Source organism: Molothrus ater, chromosome 1 (assembly GCF_012460135.2).
Source record: "Molothrus ater isolate BHLD 08-10-18 breed brown headed cowbird chromosome 1, BPBGC_Mater_1.1, whole genome shotgun sequence".
NCBI lineage: Eukaryota > Metazoa > Chordata > Aves > Passeriformes > Icteridae > Molothrus > Molothrus ater.
The window spans coordinates 150,775,876-150,794,095 of NC_050478.2; the positions used below are offsets into that span (position 1 = coordinate 150,775,876).

Genomic DNA, 18,220 nt, shown 5'->3' on the forward strand with positions numbered 1-18,220 from the left:
CTATGAAACCCACTTGCTTCAGCTCTGAAGATCATCAACAGGAAAATTCCTGTAGTGAGAGTCTCAGTTTGCTTGTTCAAATTCAAAGGTGTCCTGTTTTACACAAATATTGCAATACTGTTTTCACCACTTGCTAAGATGTCTCAGCACTTGGCTAGGACAGAATCCATTACATTTTTAGAACACCAACCCATAGCAATGAAACCTCCCCATGGTGCATGATCAAAACTTAGGAGGGTTTTGTAAAGCACAGAGTTGTTCTCTAAAAGAGAAGTGTCAAAAAGCTTTGGACAGCATTTCTCAGGCTTCCACACCCACATTTTACCACCTACTACCATCTTTGAGCACTTGCTGTTAATGGAAGCTGAAGGTCCTTGACACTGAGAAATTGAACCTCTAACATGCAGTAACCTCAACACAATTTAAGCACCATTATTTTAATTATCTTAGAGTTTTACCATATTTATCATTAATAAAAGTAGATTTAGTAAAATGACTTGATTTTTCACTATTGCTGCAGGTCTGGATTGCTTTAAAACCTGCATGGGATGGTCTGCAAGAGGATGGGGAGGATCAGGATGTTGGACAAACTTTCCTGATCACAGCTATGAGTATTCACCACAGCCTCATCCTGCCCACATCAATCCCACAGCACTTTTGGCAGAGAAGAGACTTAAATTTTAAATTCCTTAAAACAAAGGCCAAAAACAAACTAGAACAAAAAACCAAACAAAACTACATCCAGTATTATTATATATATTTGAGTTATATATATATAGTCTTATGCACTATATTACAGAAATTAGTTGTTGATTTAATAACATAGGTATATTTGTAAGCTTAATTTTTCATACTTTTTCCCTGAGCATCCACAACCTGCAGCAGAATATTTGATGGGGCTGACATCAGGGTCACCCCAGCAGCAAGAGGCCCTCAGGTAAGGGAGCAGCTGGAGATTACCAGGCACACAACAGAAGACATTCAATACACTTGGGGAAGGTAAATCACATCTCAAGCTATGTAACACTATGTCTAAATTTGTATAAATCAGGTATTTAGAAATTAGGAGGTTCTCATGAGAGTCTAGAAAGCGAATCGTGTCACAAGGGACCACAAATCAATTGTTTTTGTGGGGAAAAATACAGTAAAAAGCTGTATTAAGGTTTAGCTCTTGATTCAGTTCACACAAAGGAAAATCTGAAGCCCTGCAGCTTCCAACAAGAATTTCTGTCACATACAAGGTTATATGAAACAAGGTGCTACCCAGCACTTCTGCAGCCTCATCATCCTCCCCCATCTCCAGATGCACAGCAGCATTTTTATCTCCAAAATCAGAAGAACTTGGAGCATGGTGAACATCTCCATGCAGGGATATGGGATGCTGCAAAAGAATTTGCTAATAATTCAGCTCAAACCTAATGGCAATTACCTAAAGTGAGTTGCAACCACTGGTTCCTGTGATCCTGAGCACTTGCCATCCCTGGAGTGTCCACAGCCAGGTTGGATGGAGCTCTGAGCAGCCTGGTCTGATGGAAGGTGTCCCTGCCCATGGCTGGAGCTGGAATGAGATGATCCTGAAGGTCTCTTCCAACCCAAACTGTTCTATGATCCAATGAATCTAAAATTAAAGTGACTATTCCACAACTTGTAGACCCAGTGAGACATCATCCAAATCTTCCCTGAACAGCCCAAGAGGATTTTGTTCCTCTAAGACACCCCAAAAACTGGGGCACGTGAGATGGGAAGGCAGCACCATTGCATGAGGACTGTGGTGACAATCATGAGATGTCACATGTCTGTAAATCATAGAATCACAGAATGGTTTGGGTTGAAAGGGACCTTAAAAATTATCTCATTCCAAACCCCTGTTATGATCAGGGACACTTTCCACTAGACCAGGTTGCTCAGCTTCTTCAGCTTAAAATCATTCCCTCTTCTCCTCTCACAAAAAATTAGGGAATTTCAAAGCTGGGGAAGAAGGATGAAGAAAAACAGAACTCCTGGCTTTGTATGGGATTTTTTACAAAACAGCAATTAATAGCAAGCTTGGGAGTTCCCTCATACCATATTTGAGTCTCTGGCATCTCATGCAGCCCAGAAATGGGTTAATCCAAAAATCTGGGTTATAACACCTCCAAATCTGCCTGGTTTTTCACATGTAGAAAAACAAAGGAGGCACCTCCCTCCTCCACGCAGAAGCATCACAAAAAGATTCATCAAAAATGGGGAAAAAAAGCAACAGGTTTCAGCAATGAGCATGATCAAAGTCTCTCGTGGAAGAAGAAAATGTTTTATTTTACAGAAATAAGAACTATGGCAACAGTTCTGGAATAAAATCCTACAGCACGGCTGTCTCCTGCACTCCTTTACTCCATGCACCAGATGATGGAGGAGTCCTACAAGGGGAAAAAAAATACATGGCCAAGTTATTCAAGACCAGAATGACAATAAATGTATGCAGAGAGGAGAAGGAGGACTAATAAAGTCTTCAATAACCTCAAAAAATCTTATTTTTGCAATGCCTGGCTTTGCAGCAGGGGGGACAGCAGAGCAAGAACAAAACAAACGCTACACAATGAAGAACATCAAACATTCTGCAGTTATTTTCTGCTTTTATTTAAGAAAGAAATGACAGAGTGTGAAGAGATCACCTAACCCAACATCAGTATTTACTTCCAAAAAAAGGAATTTTACAAAAAATAAAAATAGTAAGTATAGGTATTGTGGCCAAGTTTGACTTAATTCAAGGAGTAGCTAGAAAATATGTTCCAGATTTTTCTTGCAGCATCCTAGCAGATGAACGGACAAAATCCCTAAATGACCCTTGGGAGAGCTTTTCCCTACAGCTCTGCATCCCATTAAAAAAAACAAAACAAAAAAAAAACCACCTGCTGATATACCATGTCTTCTTATTTTTGTACCAATCTTCAGGATATATTTAAAAAGCAACTGATTATCAGTGCAATCTTTGCTTTTCTAATGGACACACAAAATGGACATAAAAAAATAAAAAAGATAATCCATCCTGCCCCTTTTTTTATTTTAGTTAAATGCTATTTTTTCCATCATCAGAAACACTGCAGAGATGTGCCCATGCACTGCAACAAAGAGATGGCACCTGCCTACTGAATTTCCTGACTAGTGACACTTCGAAGAAAAAGAGTTTTAAATAGAAACCTCCCTGCAAGTGTTAAATCAGATTAATTTAACTCTTGCTTTATTTTAATCTTAGACGCCACCATTTGCAAGGCAAGCAGAAAAAAAAAAAATAGGGAGTAAGATTCTTATCTTGACCATATTCTTTGGGAAATACAGTGTATTATTAAAAACCACAAATAGCCTTTCTGACAGCAAAATACAGACACTTCTGGCTGTCTTGCAGTAGGAAAAAAAGCACCAATATTTTATGAAGCTTTCTGTTCACTCAGGATCAAGTGAAGGGCAGAGCTTTCCTCCAGCCTTGAGGTGGCCAGTACCACTGCCAAAAACACCAAGGCCAGTTTGGGACCACACTTTGGATCTGCACATGGCAAAAAGTGTTCTGAAAAATACAATGCACATTGGAAGGTTGGTGATGCTGCTGAGGAAGAAGTTTTGCAGCATTTCCCCCACAAACACCATCATGGAGGTACACTCTGATTCTCCAGTTGTGAGTTAGGCTCATGCTTAAATAGCTGGATTAAATTTAGACTAAGGGGATTATGTCATATGAAAACACACACATTCTAATGGTCAGGAATCATGGAATGATTTGGGCTGGAAAGGACATTAAAGATCATCCAGTTCCAGCCCCCTTGCCATGGGCAGGGACAGCTTCCACTATCCCAGGTTGCTCCATGCCCCTTCCAAACTGGCCTTGAACACATCTAGGGATGGGGCAGCCACAGCTTCTCTGGAAAACCTGTGCCAGCGCCTCCCCACCTTCACAATAAGGAATATCTTTCTAATATTGAATGTAAACCTGCTCTCTGTCAGTGGGAAGCCATTTTCCCCTGTTGTATCACTCTAGGCCCTTGTCCAAAGTCCCTCTCCAGCTCTCTTGGAGCCCTTTTAGGGACTTTAAGGGACTTTATACCCTCCCTGGAGCCTTCTCTTCTCCAGGCTGAACACCCCAGCTCTCCCAGCCCAGCTCCAGAGCAGAGGGGCTCCATCCCTCTGAACCCCTTGGTGGCCTCCTCTGGACTTGCTCCAACAGCTCCATGTCCTTCCTGTGCTCTGCAGGTGGGGTCTCACCTGAGAGGGGCAGAACAACCCCCTCAGCTGCTGCCCATCCTGCTTTGGATGCAGCCCAGGACACGCTCGGATTTTCGAGCTCCACATGCAGCGGCTGGGTCCTGTCCAGCCTCTCATCCACCAGCACCCCCAAGTCCTTTTCCACAGAAGTGCCTTCAATCTGTTCATCCCCCAGCCCAGACACCAGAGGTGGAAACACAAGACCAACCATGCCCTGAGTGCAAAGATTCAGTCATCTACCCATCCATCCATCCATCCATCCATCCATCCATCCATCCATCCATCCATCCATCCATCCATCCATCCATCCATCCATCCTTCCTCCCTCACTGGGACCAAACCTGGACACACAGGTCCTTTCCAGCGCAATCAGCCTTTGCCCTGACAATGACAACTCCAACCCTAAATAAAACAAAGGCTCCTCCTGCCCACTTAAAACCCTCAGGTCTCACCAATTTCCAGCCCTCTCAAGCACCAACAACACTTGGAAGGTCCATAAAAACCCAAGTGAGAGTCACCCAGCTCATCCCACTGCCCAAAGCAGGTGAACTGTAGGCAGTAGGATAATAAAGATGGGAAAAGTAAATTACAAGTTTTTAACAGTTCATTCCACTTTCATCGAGCAGAATGTGTTTATGGTACAGGCAGGGAATCGAAAGTGTTATTTTTATCTTGATATTATTTGCCCTTTCACACTTGGTATTTAAATATTCCTGAAATCCTAGAAGAACCAACAATTCAAAATATCATTTGAAATACATATACATATATATATATATATATATATAAGGAAAGGGAAGCACAGACTCATTCATTTTCAGCTTCCCTCTTTTATTTTTCTTTTCAATTACATTTTAAGTGCTGTAATATCAATGTGCAAATTTATCAAGACACCGAGTATTTATTTTTCCTCCACTCCTGGTAAAGATTCTCCAGACCCAGAGCAGGAAGGGAAACCTGGTCACACCAGAGGGTTGTGTGATGAGGAGTAAATGATAAGAGGTTTTAAATATTTTGAATAAATAAATAAATAAATAAATAAACAAATAAATCAAGAGAGCTGTGAGAAAATGAATGAGGCTGCTTGCACAAGAGAGGATGGGAATAAAATATTGTAATATTGAAATCCCTGTTCTACCAGTCTCTTTGGCCAACTAAACTCAACCAGTCTCAACTAAATAATTTACAGAATCACAAAACACTTTGGGTTGGAAGGGACCTTTAGGTTCAGCCAGTTCCACCCCCTGCCATGGGCAGGGACACCTTCCACTATCCCAGGTTGCTCCAAGTCTCATCCAACCCAGCCTTGAATATTTTCAGGGACTGGGCATCCACAGCTTCTATGAGCAGCCTGGTTCATTGCCTTACCACCCTGTAACTCTTGCTTTAGACACAATAACAGGCGGACACAGGGATGGAATCTGAATCAGAAGATCAAGCAGGACACATGGCTGCACTGATCAGCCTCCCCCACATCCATCAAAGCTGCATTAAAGGCCAAGCTAATTTTTAGTTGCATTAATAAACAAAAGCAAACTATTAAGGTGGGAGGCCTTGGAAAGCACAAGAAGGATGATTTGTTGCATGGATGACCACTGGAAAGTGGGAATCAGCACATTTAACACCCTAGAAAAAGTCCAGAAACCAGACTGAGGATGAGAGGGAAAAGGATGTTGCAGCTGGCAAAGATGGCAGAGCAGGAGGGCAGCAAGGGGTCAGACAGCAATGCCCTGACACATCAGAGATTTAAAAACCTGAATTTGCATCAACACAAAGAAGAGAGATTTTCCAGAAGGGCATGGGGTGATAGGAGAAGGGGGAATATCACTGAGCTAAATGAGGGTAGATTTTGATTGGATTTTAGGAAGAAATTCATAACTGACAGAGTGGGGAGGCCCTGGCAGAGACTGCCCAGAGAAGCTGTGGCTGCCCCATCCCTGGAAGTGCCCAAGGCCAGGTTGGATGGGGTTTGGAGCAACCTGGGACAGAGGAAGGTGTCCCTGCCCATGGCAGGGGGGTGGAACTGGATGGTGTTTAAGGTCCCTTCCAACCCAACCCATTCCATGATTAACACTCCAGACAACTCTACCCAGAGCTCAGCCTGGAGATGAGATGGAAAAGGGCATCACAGCTGGAGCAGACAGCAGAGCAGGAGAGCGTCAAGGGGTCAGACAGCATCTGGGCTGAGCCAGTGGTGATTTAAAGACCAGAAACACCTGGACAGGGACACCTGGACCACAGCAAAGCCCAGCAGGGCAGGACTGAGCACTGTATGTCCACAGCCCCACTGGAAAGGGAAAAAAACAGCCTGGATAAAGGGATAAATGCTTAATAAAGCATAAACCTTATTGCTAACAAAAAAAAAAAAAAAGGTGGGGGTAAACCCTCATATTTTAATCAATCCTTCCCACTCCACACACATAGCTAGTAAAAATTTAAGATCCAGTCTGCTGAATCCTAAATCCTCTGTGCAGAATAAAGCACAAAGCAAAACTTGGAGCGGCCACCCCACGCAAGGGTTTGCAAACAAACATCTCCTTGTTCCTGCAGCACTCCCAGACACAAGGATGCACCTCAAGCTCCAAAATGTCACAGACAACTTCAAATGCTAACAAGAAGAGGGTTCTGCAGGGCATATTCAGCGTGCTGGTGGCAGAATGAAACGTGCTTTTAGCTCTCCAAACCCTCTGCTTTTTGATATGCACACAAAGACACCGAGCACTTCCATGGGAACACGAGGTTTCCCCAGCAAAGTCCACTCCAGCGCCAGATGCCGGAGGTTAATTGTACCCCACAGCTCGGGGGAGCTTTTATTAAAAGCTTCAAACCACAAACACTTTTCCAAGTACAAAAGCAACCAAAAAAAAAAGTTTCTACAGTCAGCCTAGGGCCACCGCAGAAAGCGGCGCTTTGTACATTTAAAAGTGGTTTTATTTCCTCTCCTTGTACTTCCAAAGCCATCCCACTGCCTCAAGCTCCTGAATTAGCCTGGAAGGAGGAAAAAGTGATAAATAAAAAACATCATGCCCTCTGTGAGGTTAAAATTGAGCAAAAACCTGGCAGGTAACAAGCCAGGAGCAGTTCCCAACATTGTCACTGTGCTGGAAATTGATAAATCAGGGTTTCTTCCTGAGCAGCTGTGGGACAGTGGCAAACTGGGTGCAGGGACATCCCATCCTCACCCAGTCACTGGTGACAAGGGACACAGGTGTGGTTCACAGCACCCTCACAAGTGTCCCTCCCTGCTCACAGCCCTGTCCCCAAATCACTCATTACACACAAAAAACGCTGTGCAACAGCAGCCACAGTCCCCAGTTTCCACCCACAGCTTGTGCCAGTCCAGCTCCTTCCCCATGTTACACACTGCCCCTGTACCAGGGCACTCCTGTCCCCATGTCACATCCCTCTGTGCCATCCCCATCCCCATGTCACACACCCCCCCAGCTTGTGCCAGCCCAGCTCTGTCCCCCTGTCACACATTGCCCCCTGCACCAGGGCACTCCTGTCCCCATGTCACATCCCTCTGTGCCATCCCCATCCCCATGTCACACACCCCCCCAGCTTGTGCCAGCCCAGCTCTGTCCCCCTGTCACACATTGCCCCCTGCACCAGGGCACTCCTGTCCCCATGTCACATCCCTCTGTGCCATCCTCATCCCCATGTCACACACCCCTCCAGCTTGTGCCAGCCCAGCTCTGTCCCCCGTCACATATTGCCCCCTGTGCCAGGGCACTCCTGTCCCCATGTCACATCGACCTGTGCTAGCCCTGTCCCCATGTCACATGGACACCCCAAACTATGCCAGGCCAGCCCTGTCACCATGTCATGCACCCCCTGTGCCAGGCCAGCCCTGTCCCCATGTCACACACATCCCCCCTGTGCCAGCCCAGTTCCCAAGCCACACACACACACACACACACACACCTGTGCCCGTGCCGCACACACCCAGGCCAGCCTGTCCCCATGTCACACACGTACCCCCTGTGCCATGCCCTGTCCCCATGTCACACACACCCTGTGCCATGCCCTGTCCCCATGTCACCATGTGACACACGCCCTATGCCAGGTCAGCCCTCCCCCCAAGTGACACACACCTGTGCCCGTGCCGCACACACCCAGGCCAGCCTGTCCCCATGTCACACACATACCCCCTGTGCCATGCCCTGTCCCCATGTCACACACCCGTGCCATGCCCTGTCCCCATGTCACACACACCCTGTGCCATGCCCTGTCCCCATGTCACCATGTGACACACGCCCTATGCCAGGTCAGCCCTCCCCCCAAGTGACACACACCTGTGCCCGTGCCGCACACACCCAGGCCAGCCTGTCCCCATGTCACACACCCGCAAAGTGCCAGCCCGGCCCGATCCCCATGTACATACCCGCCCCACCCAACCTGTGCCAGGCCAGCGCTGTCCTTATGTCGCACGCCCACACACAGCGCCAGGCCATGCCTGTCCGCATGTCACACACACACACATACACCTGTCCCCGTATCACACAAGCCCCCAATGCCAGCCCAGCCCGGTTCCCGTTCACACAGCCCCAGTGTCACCGCTGTCCCACGTTCCCAGCCCGTGTCACCCCCCTGTCCCCTCAGCGGCACCGCCGCGCGCCCCTCACCTGCCGCCGCGCGCCCGTCACCGCCGGCACCCAAACATCACGTGACCGCCTCGGCCCCGCCTACCGCGACCACGTGTCACTCCCTCCCCCCCATAGTTGTAGTCCACATCCCGCTGGTGCTGTCGGCCGCGCTGCACTCTTTGGACTACGACTCCCAGAGTACATTGCGACGCGGCGCTCCGTCCCATTCACCCGGCAACCAATCGGCGGAGGGGACGGCCGGAGGGGCCCCGCCCACCTCTGAGCACCTCCCTCTTCAGGGCGCGGCCCGGAGCCGCCCCTCAGTAGCCGCTCCCCGGCTGCCGCCGCTCCGGGGGATGTTCCCTGTTCCTCATCCTCCTCATCCTCCTCATCCTCCTCATCCTCCTCATCCTCCTCATCCTCCTCATCCTCCTCATCCTCCCTATCTTCCCCATCTTCCCCCTCCTCAGGAATGGCTGAGGGAGCAGGGGGTGTTTATTCTGTAGAAAGGGGTTTCAGGGGGCTCGTCATCACTCTACAACTCCCTGACAGGAGGGTGTAACTATGAGGGGAGTCGTCTCTTCTCCCACATAACCAGAGATAGCGTAAAAGGAAACGACCTCAAGTTGTATCAGGGGAGATTCAAGTTGGATATTAAGAAAAATTATTCACTGGAAGGCTGGCCAAGCATTCTAAAGGGCAAGTAGTGGGTTCACCTTTTCCCTGGAAATGCTCAAATAAAGTGTAGATGTGGTCCTTGGGGACAGGGTTGAGTGGTGAGTTTGGCAGTACTGGGTGAATGGTTGGACCCAGTGATCTTTCAGGTCTTTTCCAACCTTAGTGATTCTGTGATTCCTTGACAGGTCCATGCCCTCCTTCATAGCCTCACAGTGCCCAGGGCACTGCTCACAGAAATAAATGAATAAACCCCACCAACTAGCTGCTACTAAAGCCACTAATTCTCTCCAAAACACCACAAATTGCAGCTGAGAGACTGGAGGTTCACCCAGCCCAAGTGCTTTGATAGAGCAGTCTGGAGTACAACTGTACCTGCGAGGAGTTCGCTTTTTATTTGCCAAGCGACAGCAGCTTTACGTGGTGGCTGGCTTGCAAAAGGAGTTATAAAGAGGATTTTCTTGATAGAGCCTTTAACCAACAATTCATTTTAACAAGGGACTGACAAGCCAGCTGCCTGTTCAGAAATGGAGTTCTGCACCAGTAGCCCTGCTAAAAAAAAGCTTTAAAAGGGCTGAGGGGCCACCTGAGCCTCCATAAACTTCAGGGTTTTACAGCACCGAGCTGCTATCAGAGCAGTTGCCTCCATCTTTTGCTGCATTGATAATCATTTATTTCTGTGGACTCTGAGGAAAATCCCTTAGGAGAAGGGACATAAAAATATACTGATAACAAAATACAGCTGTCTGCTTGTCGTCTGCAAAATCCTCTGACTATAGCTGCATGTGCAAAGCCCTGTGTCTTGCTGGGTGGTTTTTTTTTTTTGAGGGGGAAGGAAGAACGAGTTAATCCTGCAAGAAGCATAGATTACATTTCAAAAACCACCGTGAAAATTTTGCGGTAATTTTCAGTACAAATCATATTTACCTCCAGCGTGAGCCTCATGAAAGTAAATAAGAAAAGAAATATATAAACACGTGCCAATATAAAACAGCCCAAGTATTCCAAGGGAACAGCAATCATAAAAATTACAGTGGGATAAATCTCATATGACTGCTTTGGTTTGCAGGCTATATCTTGCTGGTTTTGCATTTTGGAGCTGGAGAAATACTGCTTAATCAATACGTGCGTTATTCATACAATAATAATGCTGCACATTCTCATGGGACATTTTTCTTCTGAGGAATTTGAGCTCTTGCAAACCTTCTCATTGTGTGCAGCAGGGCTGGTCCTTGTTATTAACAGCTGCTTATTGATCTGTAACAGCTTTTAGAAAGACTGAGGGTGGGTTTTTGGCATGGTGTGGAAGTCAGGTCTTTTACATAAGCAAGGCGTTGTGCGTCATTAAGATGTTGCTTTCTCTAAATTCAGGAGGAAAAAACCCCATATAATTAACAGCTTTGTTCCATCCCACAGTGATAAATCTGAAAAATATACAGTCAGCTGTATGGGAACCAAAAGCTCCAGGGGCCAAAATTTTATTAAAACAGCTTAATCTTAATGTTCCTCATCTTTGAGTGGGAGGAAGTTGCCAGTTTCCCAGATGCTGTGTGGTGTTTCCCAAGGCGGAAGCAGCGATTTCATTCCACATTAACAAAACTCCTGGAGGTCAGACCCTGAATGTGGAAGGGTTTGGGAAATGTGACTTGGAGGTGAAGTTGTCAGTTGGTTTCTGCTTTGGAAAACTGCCCCTATTCCTCCGTGAAGATGAAATGGAGGATCTCTAACAGCATTTAAATAAATTCAGCTGTGATGCTTTCACCTCATCCTTGCTGGGATGATTCCCCGCTAAGGGTGGCTGTGTCTTTAGGGGATTTCTCCCACTCCTTGGAAGGAGTTTCCTTTTGGCTCACAGGTTTCTTTCGTGAATCATCTTAAATCATAACCTCTTAATAGCTGGGCTATTGAAGTATTTATGAAAAGGTAATCCAATTGTCCTCTTGGTTACTTTTTCCCTGAGCTGTGTGGATTTGGCTTCCCTGTAACAATTTGTATTACACCTTATTACATCCTTACAAATAACTCACTGGGGTTTCATTCCTATACTACAGGACTTTTCTACAAAGCAGGAGAGCCCAGATAAATAACGTGCATTAAATAAAGTGCAGGTTTTAGGTTATAATTTGGATTATGTTGTTAACACCAGGTATATTGTCTAAGGTGCTATTTACTTCTCTCCTGTATTGGATTGACTGGAATTGTTGATAAATTCGGGAAGAGTGAGGTAAATAAAAAATATGTCACAAGAAAGTGTCACAGAGTGCCTAATTTATCCCATTAGGACACAGATGTAAACATGGCAGAAAAGAAAAAAGAACAACTTATCATTGCAATCAGAAGGAGAAAGCCTGGATATTTGTCCAGAGTAGGTACAAATAAATTTCTCCAGATTTTAAAATGTTCTAGGAATTATTTATTTAGGGTAGTTTTACATTTGTGCTTAAGGAGTCTCCACTTAAAAAAAACAAATAAACAAAAAATGAACAAAACCAACAAACCCCCCCCACCCTAAACAAACAAAACCCCCCAAAACAACAATGAACAGCCAACCAAACAAATCAAACAAACCAGAACACAAACCAAACCCCACTAAACTTCTTTTCAGAAGTTTCTTTCTTTATTTGGTCCAGTTTCTTTTCAGATTTAAACTGAAATTATTCCCCCCTCTCCTTCCCAGATTCCTACTTTCTTTTACTATTTTTTTTCCTGCTCTTTTCAGTTATTAGGCTGGGCTTGTGGCTTTCCTGAAGACTGCTGGAAAGAATAAAGCTGTTTTTTTTTAGCAGTACTCAACTTTTCAATGCTGAATTAATTGGCCAACCACACAGTAGGAAAAGCACTTTTTTCTTTGATAAAAATGCCGTTTTCCACTCAAATGCTTTACACACTAAGCCAGTCAACTGCAAGGAGCACGGCAAGAAACACAAGTTGGCCTGAATGCTTCACAAAACCAAGGATGACTCTTATATTTCCTATTTCCAGACATTCATCCAGTGACCTGAGATTCCCTGAAAACAGCACAGCTCAGAGAGCTTATCACAGCACATCCGCATGTTGCTACCTGTGAGCAATTTAATAAAAAAGATATTATAGCAACAATAAAAGGAGTCTGGAAAAAGCCAGCTAATCCCTGAACAACCTTATTTCAGTCTATTTAAAGTCCAAGAGAGACTTGAATTCCAGGACCGAGCAAAATCTGGCATAAAACAGATGTTTACATCAAGTACCACAGTGGCAGCAATACATGTCCCAAGCTAGTGACCACCTGGCAGGTCTGGCACATCACAAGGAAGAATCACGAGCCATAAAGAAATGATTTTCAATACTTTGTGTATTCCTGCATCAGTTACATCTGGTTATAGCTGCAATAGCTGTGGATTTTAGTGGCATGTCACTTGGATTCATCTGAGCGTTGCTACATCTGACCCTTCCTTTTCTGGAGACATCTGACTGCATCTGAATTAGGAAAATAAAAGCCACGAGCCAATGTAAAAAACTTTGAGGCAGTGCTAAGTCAATCACCTCATCAATAAAGCGTGCCCAATACTCTCAGTAATCCTGGTGATCAGTTTTGCTTATGGAAGCTGGAGATATTAAATTGAGCTCGGCGCAGGGATGACAAGTGGCAACTGAAAGTGATGTTGACAGAGCTAAAGGAGCCCGTGCTGAGAGCAACAGATGTAACACAGCGGTGGGGGAACGGGGTTCAACCGGGCTGGTGGCAAGGAAAACTCGGAGGTCGGAACAAATCCCTCACTCCACTTAACTCCATGACAAAACACCGGCGATCTTTCGCTCGGTTCAGCAGTGCTGCACCTGGATAATCAGGAGGAAAAATTGGAGGGAACAGAGGAGCTGCGGCCCAGGAGCTGCAGGTACGAAGGATGCAAGGAAAGCACAGCAAAGAGTAAATGTGTCAGGGTCTCTAGCTGGTCAGAGTGACCCCGAGAAAAGTTCAAAAATCTCTTTTCCCGGCCCAGTGCTTGAAGAAGAAGTCAGGGGTCTTCATTTCTCGGTCTCAAGGTTGTTTATTGTATCTTATCTATAAAATTCTCTCTCTTGTCCAGCTGAGGTCTGTTCAGCAAGACAGTCCAAGGCCCTCTGCCTGCCCCCGGGGCAGTGTTATGTCTTTATACTAAAAACTACGTATACAATGTTTACAATTACTTTCCAATACCTATCACCCATGTTAGACAGTGAGCTTCTACTCTAAACCAATCTAAAAGTGCCAACATCACAGCAGAAGATGGAAGCCAAGAAGAAGAAGGAGAAAGGCTGGACATGCCCAGATCCCTCCATCTTGCCCTCCCTGAATCCCCATTCTGAAAACCCAAAAAACTACTTTTTCACCTTGCGATAAATTCACTATCATTCTGCTTAATTTGTCGTGGCTTGCAGATCTTCATCTAAGGTTGGTAACTTGCTCCATGGTCATAATCAAAACCACAGGCATTTTGGGCTCTCTGCCAGGGTCTCTGAGCCCCCTGGCAGGGGTCTTGGCTGCTCAGGACAGCCAGAGGGATGTCCTGGTGTCCTGGGTCCTGACATGAATGAGGGGAGATTTCAGCTCTGCAAGTCTCAGTGCCTCCTCCTTCCCTATGACAATTCTTCCCCAAGGTTGGCTTGGATGTGGCTTTGAGCAACCTGGTCTAGTGGAAGGTGTCCCTGCCCATGGGAGAGGGGGTGGAATGGGATAATATTAGGCTCCCTTTCAACCCAAACCATTCTGGAGTGTCACCCTGATTTTTTAAGATTTTCTAAGCCTTCTGATGTTTACATTCTTGTAACGAACTTTCTCACACACTTTCTGTAAATAACGTATTGTTTTGCATTCTTTTATAGAAGAAGAGAAATTTGATAGACTGTTAGATTGTCCAGTGTCATTGGAGAGGTGGCACTGCCACCCTCCAATCCACTGTCACTTGTAGAAATCTATAAATGTTAGAGTCAGAAAATAAACTTCCCTTTTTTCCCTTGAGAACAACAGTGTGTGTGTGTCGTGTTATTTCGTGTCCTGTAGTGACACTGGGGCATCTAAAGTATCCAGATCATAACTGAAAACTTATGCTGCACTTGTGAAATAATGAAAAAGGACCACCTGAAATATGAGTGGGTCTATAGGAAAATAAGAAAATAGGAAAAAAAATTAGAAAATAAGAAAAACATCTGGATTTAAAATGTCTAATTCTGGTTTAGTTCATCATCTGTTTTTAAGGCTGAATTACCTCTACCAGAATCAAGTCTCTATTTGGTTACTATTATTAAAGCTGCAGTTACTGCCACTCATTAGTCAGGAATTATTCTTCCTGCCTCTGCTCTCATCCAGTTAATAGTTTTTTTCTCCCAAATTACACATGTTCAAAGGTAAAAGGTTTTCTACACATTTGTGCTACATAATGGGGCACTTAGGGACATGGTTTAGTGATGGACTTGGCAATGCTGGCTCCACACTTGGACTCTATGATCTTGGAGGTCTTTTCCAACCTTAATGATTCTGTGATTTTATGATTTTATACATCTCTCACAACAGATTATAACTCTGTTCAAACTGCACATGCCACTGCAGAATCATTTTTAAATAGTAACACCAGTCTGAGACATGTGAGAAAATCTTCCATTTCCTAAAGAAAATTTAAAAAATGCCTGAAGACAAAGTTTTGGGTATTCAATGCCAAAAGCAAATGTGCTTTTTCCAGTGTTTACAAGGACTGAGCAGAACTTATGTTGAAATTTCTGTCCACACTATAAGACAGTGAGAGAAAAGAACAAAGAACAACAGCAAGAATGATCCAAGATCTAGACAATGTAATTACTTACAAAGATTGAAAGAGATGAGCTTGGTGAATCTATAAAATTGAAGGTCTGAGGAAATGGGAATAACTTCTCTGATACATGAAGCCTTGCTGCAAAAAGAAACAGGAAAACTATTCTCCATGCCCACTGAGGATAGGTCAAGAAGCCATTGGCTTAACTTGGCATGGATTGGTGGGAGAAGATTTAATTTAGATATGTAACCACTATCTGGTATTAAGGTTTGTAAAGCACTTGTACAAACTACCTGTGAGGGCCTGGAATTTTGGATGCCGGAAGTTTTCAAAAGCAGAATGAATCACAAATCATCGGTGGAAGTGGTTTTTTTGTGATGGTTGAGATGATTTGGGAATGGACCAAAGAGTCTCCTGAAGCCTCTGCATTATGTAGGACAATCTACTCTGTTGGGCAATCAATTCCCTCTTCAGTGGGATGGGTTGGATAGATTAAGCCCATAAGAAATTCAAACATATTCTGTTTTAAAATAAACTCTTTTTTTAAAAATCAGAGTTGTTTTAGACCCACATATATTTGACCCATCTTCTCCCCTCACCAAAAGTGGGTGCTGAAAGAGCACAGGATGGTTCTTATGACCACTCTGCCAATCTCCAGCTGCTTTCAGTTCTGAGATTTCCTGGCCCTGTCGTGATCCTTGCTGATTCCATCCTCCAGCTCCCACCTAGATTTTAGCCCATAAAAATGTCCATTTATATTTTTCATGACTGACATCTGCTCCATGAAGAATGTTTTAATTTAATTCCCATTACCTTCATTTAAAGACACGAGTCTTTGCACCAGAATAAACCAAACTGTTGCTCCCGCCCTTTGCATCCTGCCTTTAAAAGATTATTTATATCACTCAAGACCAGATAAGAGGATGATCTTATCCCAAGGCTGCTTATTTCCTTTAAATACTTTTTGTTAAAACTTTTTTTGGACATCCAAAATAATTTTATTTTCTGAGTTATTGACACCTTGTTAGTCCATTAAAAAAACCCAAGAATTCTTTAAGGTGCAATTAACCAGAAGTGAAATCTTTTTACCTTCCTTCATCAAAGTTTCAGATAAATTGGTTCAGATGTCAGGTTTATAAGTTTGCAGTTCCCTGGATCTGTCCTGGATCCTCTCCAGTCTTCACATACCAGGGACACTTTAAGTGAAACATTGCACATTGTTGTTAATAATTCAGATATTTAATTTTTTATTTGCTCTAAAACTCTTGGGTAAATATATCCAGCCCTGCTGTTTTGTCTGTGGTTATTCTGTCTTTTTAATCCAAACTTTTTTTTTTCAGGCATCTTCTCAAAGCAGGTCTGGGATGTTTATAAACCCTGTTTCTTCTATATTTCTTTCTTATTTCTAATATCAGTTTTACCCTCCTGTTCAACCACACTCACTCAATTTTTTTCTCCAAGAGCAAACCAGCAGCACACCAGTGACTTGTTTCCTGCTCAACACCCTAATGGTACTGTCAACACCTGTAGGGATTTAATTCCTTTCACTTCCCTTTTTTAACTTTTCTTTAAGAGCTTTTTTCTACCCAGTCCTGCTGCTGGATTTGAGCAGAGCTTTGGTGAATGCTCGGCCCATTTGCTCCCATTGGGATGTTGATGCAAGGTATGTGGTGGAATTTGCTGCAGGATGCTGACTTCATGATGAGGTTTTGAACTAGATTTTTCTAGCAGCCCAGGGGTTGTGTATCTTCTTCTGGTATCAGTCACCAGCTGCTGCTTCAGACTCAGACGTGATCTTTGCTCAGTCTCCATGGAGGATCCCTCAGAATGCTGGTGGATGAGAGGCCATGTCCTGGAAGTGTGTGGCTGGAGTGTCAACAGATGGGATTCTGCCCCTCTACCCCACTCTGGTGAGACCCTACCAGAGCTTCTGTTTCCAGCGCTTGGGACTCCAAGATAAGAAGGATGCGGACCTGTTGGAACGAGTTCAGAGGAGGAGATGAAGATGCCCAGAGAACTGGAGCAGCTCTGCTGTTGAGAGACTTGGGATTGTTCAGCCCAGCTGAGCAGAGAAACCTCTGGTGAGACCTTAGAGTACCTAAAGGAGCTCACAGGAAAGACTTTTTATCAGGGCCTATTGTGATAGAATCTTCTTAACTAAAAGATGAGCCATTTAGGCTGGATTTTTGGAAGAAATTCTTCCCATGAAGGTAGGGAGACCCTGGCACAGGTTTCCCAGAGAAGTTGTGGCTGCCCCATCCCTGGAAGTGTTGAGGGCCAGGTTGGATGTGCCTTGGAGGAACCTGGAATAGTAGAAGATAGTCCCTACCCATGGCAAAGGGATTGAATGAGATGATCTTTAATAAGATGATCCTCATAACCCCACTCATTCTAGGATTCTATGGTTACCCTTCCTGCCATTCCTACATTTTTGGATTTTTTACATCAGTCAGTACCACTGTACACGTGTGTAGGAATGTCTGTTGGCCCAAAGGTGTGTTGTTCCATCTTGGCCTGGAGTTTCAGTTCATAGAGGTTCTTGTTGATCTGTTTTCCTCTCTCCTGCCAGCATCTGGCTTATTTGATACATTGTTCCTTTGATTGTTTTCCCTCCACCAAGTTTTTGATTTGTGTATTTCCATCTCCTCATTCAGGCTCAGAAAGGCCAGTTCCATCACCTGCATTTCTGAGGTTTCCAGCATTTACATAGTAAAACTGCCACGTTAGCTCCTGTCTCGACAACCTTTTCAAATGTCAAACGTTTTGTTTTCCATTTTCTGTTTGACTACTTACTTCCCATGACCTATTCTTCATTGAGAGGCACCTACCTTTGTGTCTTCATCTTTAGAAATGTCATTGCAAACCGTATGCTCTGGTTTGACTTCCCTCACTCCCCACTCCAAAAGCTCCCTCACAGCCTCCTTGATTTTAAATGACCATGCCTCAGGTGAACTCTGTCTC

The 18,220-nt window shown here is 44.6% G+C and overlaps 1 protein-coding gene across 4 annotated transcripts in view; it reads right to left on the reverse strand.

Moving 5' to 3' along the window:
• TSNARE1 (t-SNARE domain containing 1) overlaps window positions 1-8,883 on the reverse strand; it is a 461,286-nt gene extending 452,403 nt beyond the window's left edge. For 2 of the 4 annotated variants that reach the window (XM_036400166.2, XM_036400142.2), the window contains exon 1: window positions 8,859-8,881. The gene's annotated coding sequence lies outside the window, so the exon portion shown is untranslated. Of the gene's footprint in view, window positions 1-8,858 lie in introns of all 4 variants that reach the window. The other 2 variants (XM_036400134.2, XM_036400149.2) reach the window with 2 other exon arrangements.
• Between the last annotated feature and the right edge of the window lie 9,337 nt (window positions 8,884-18,220).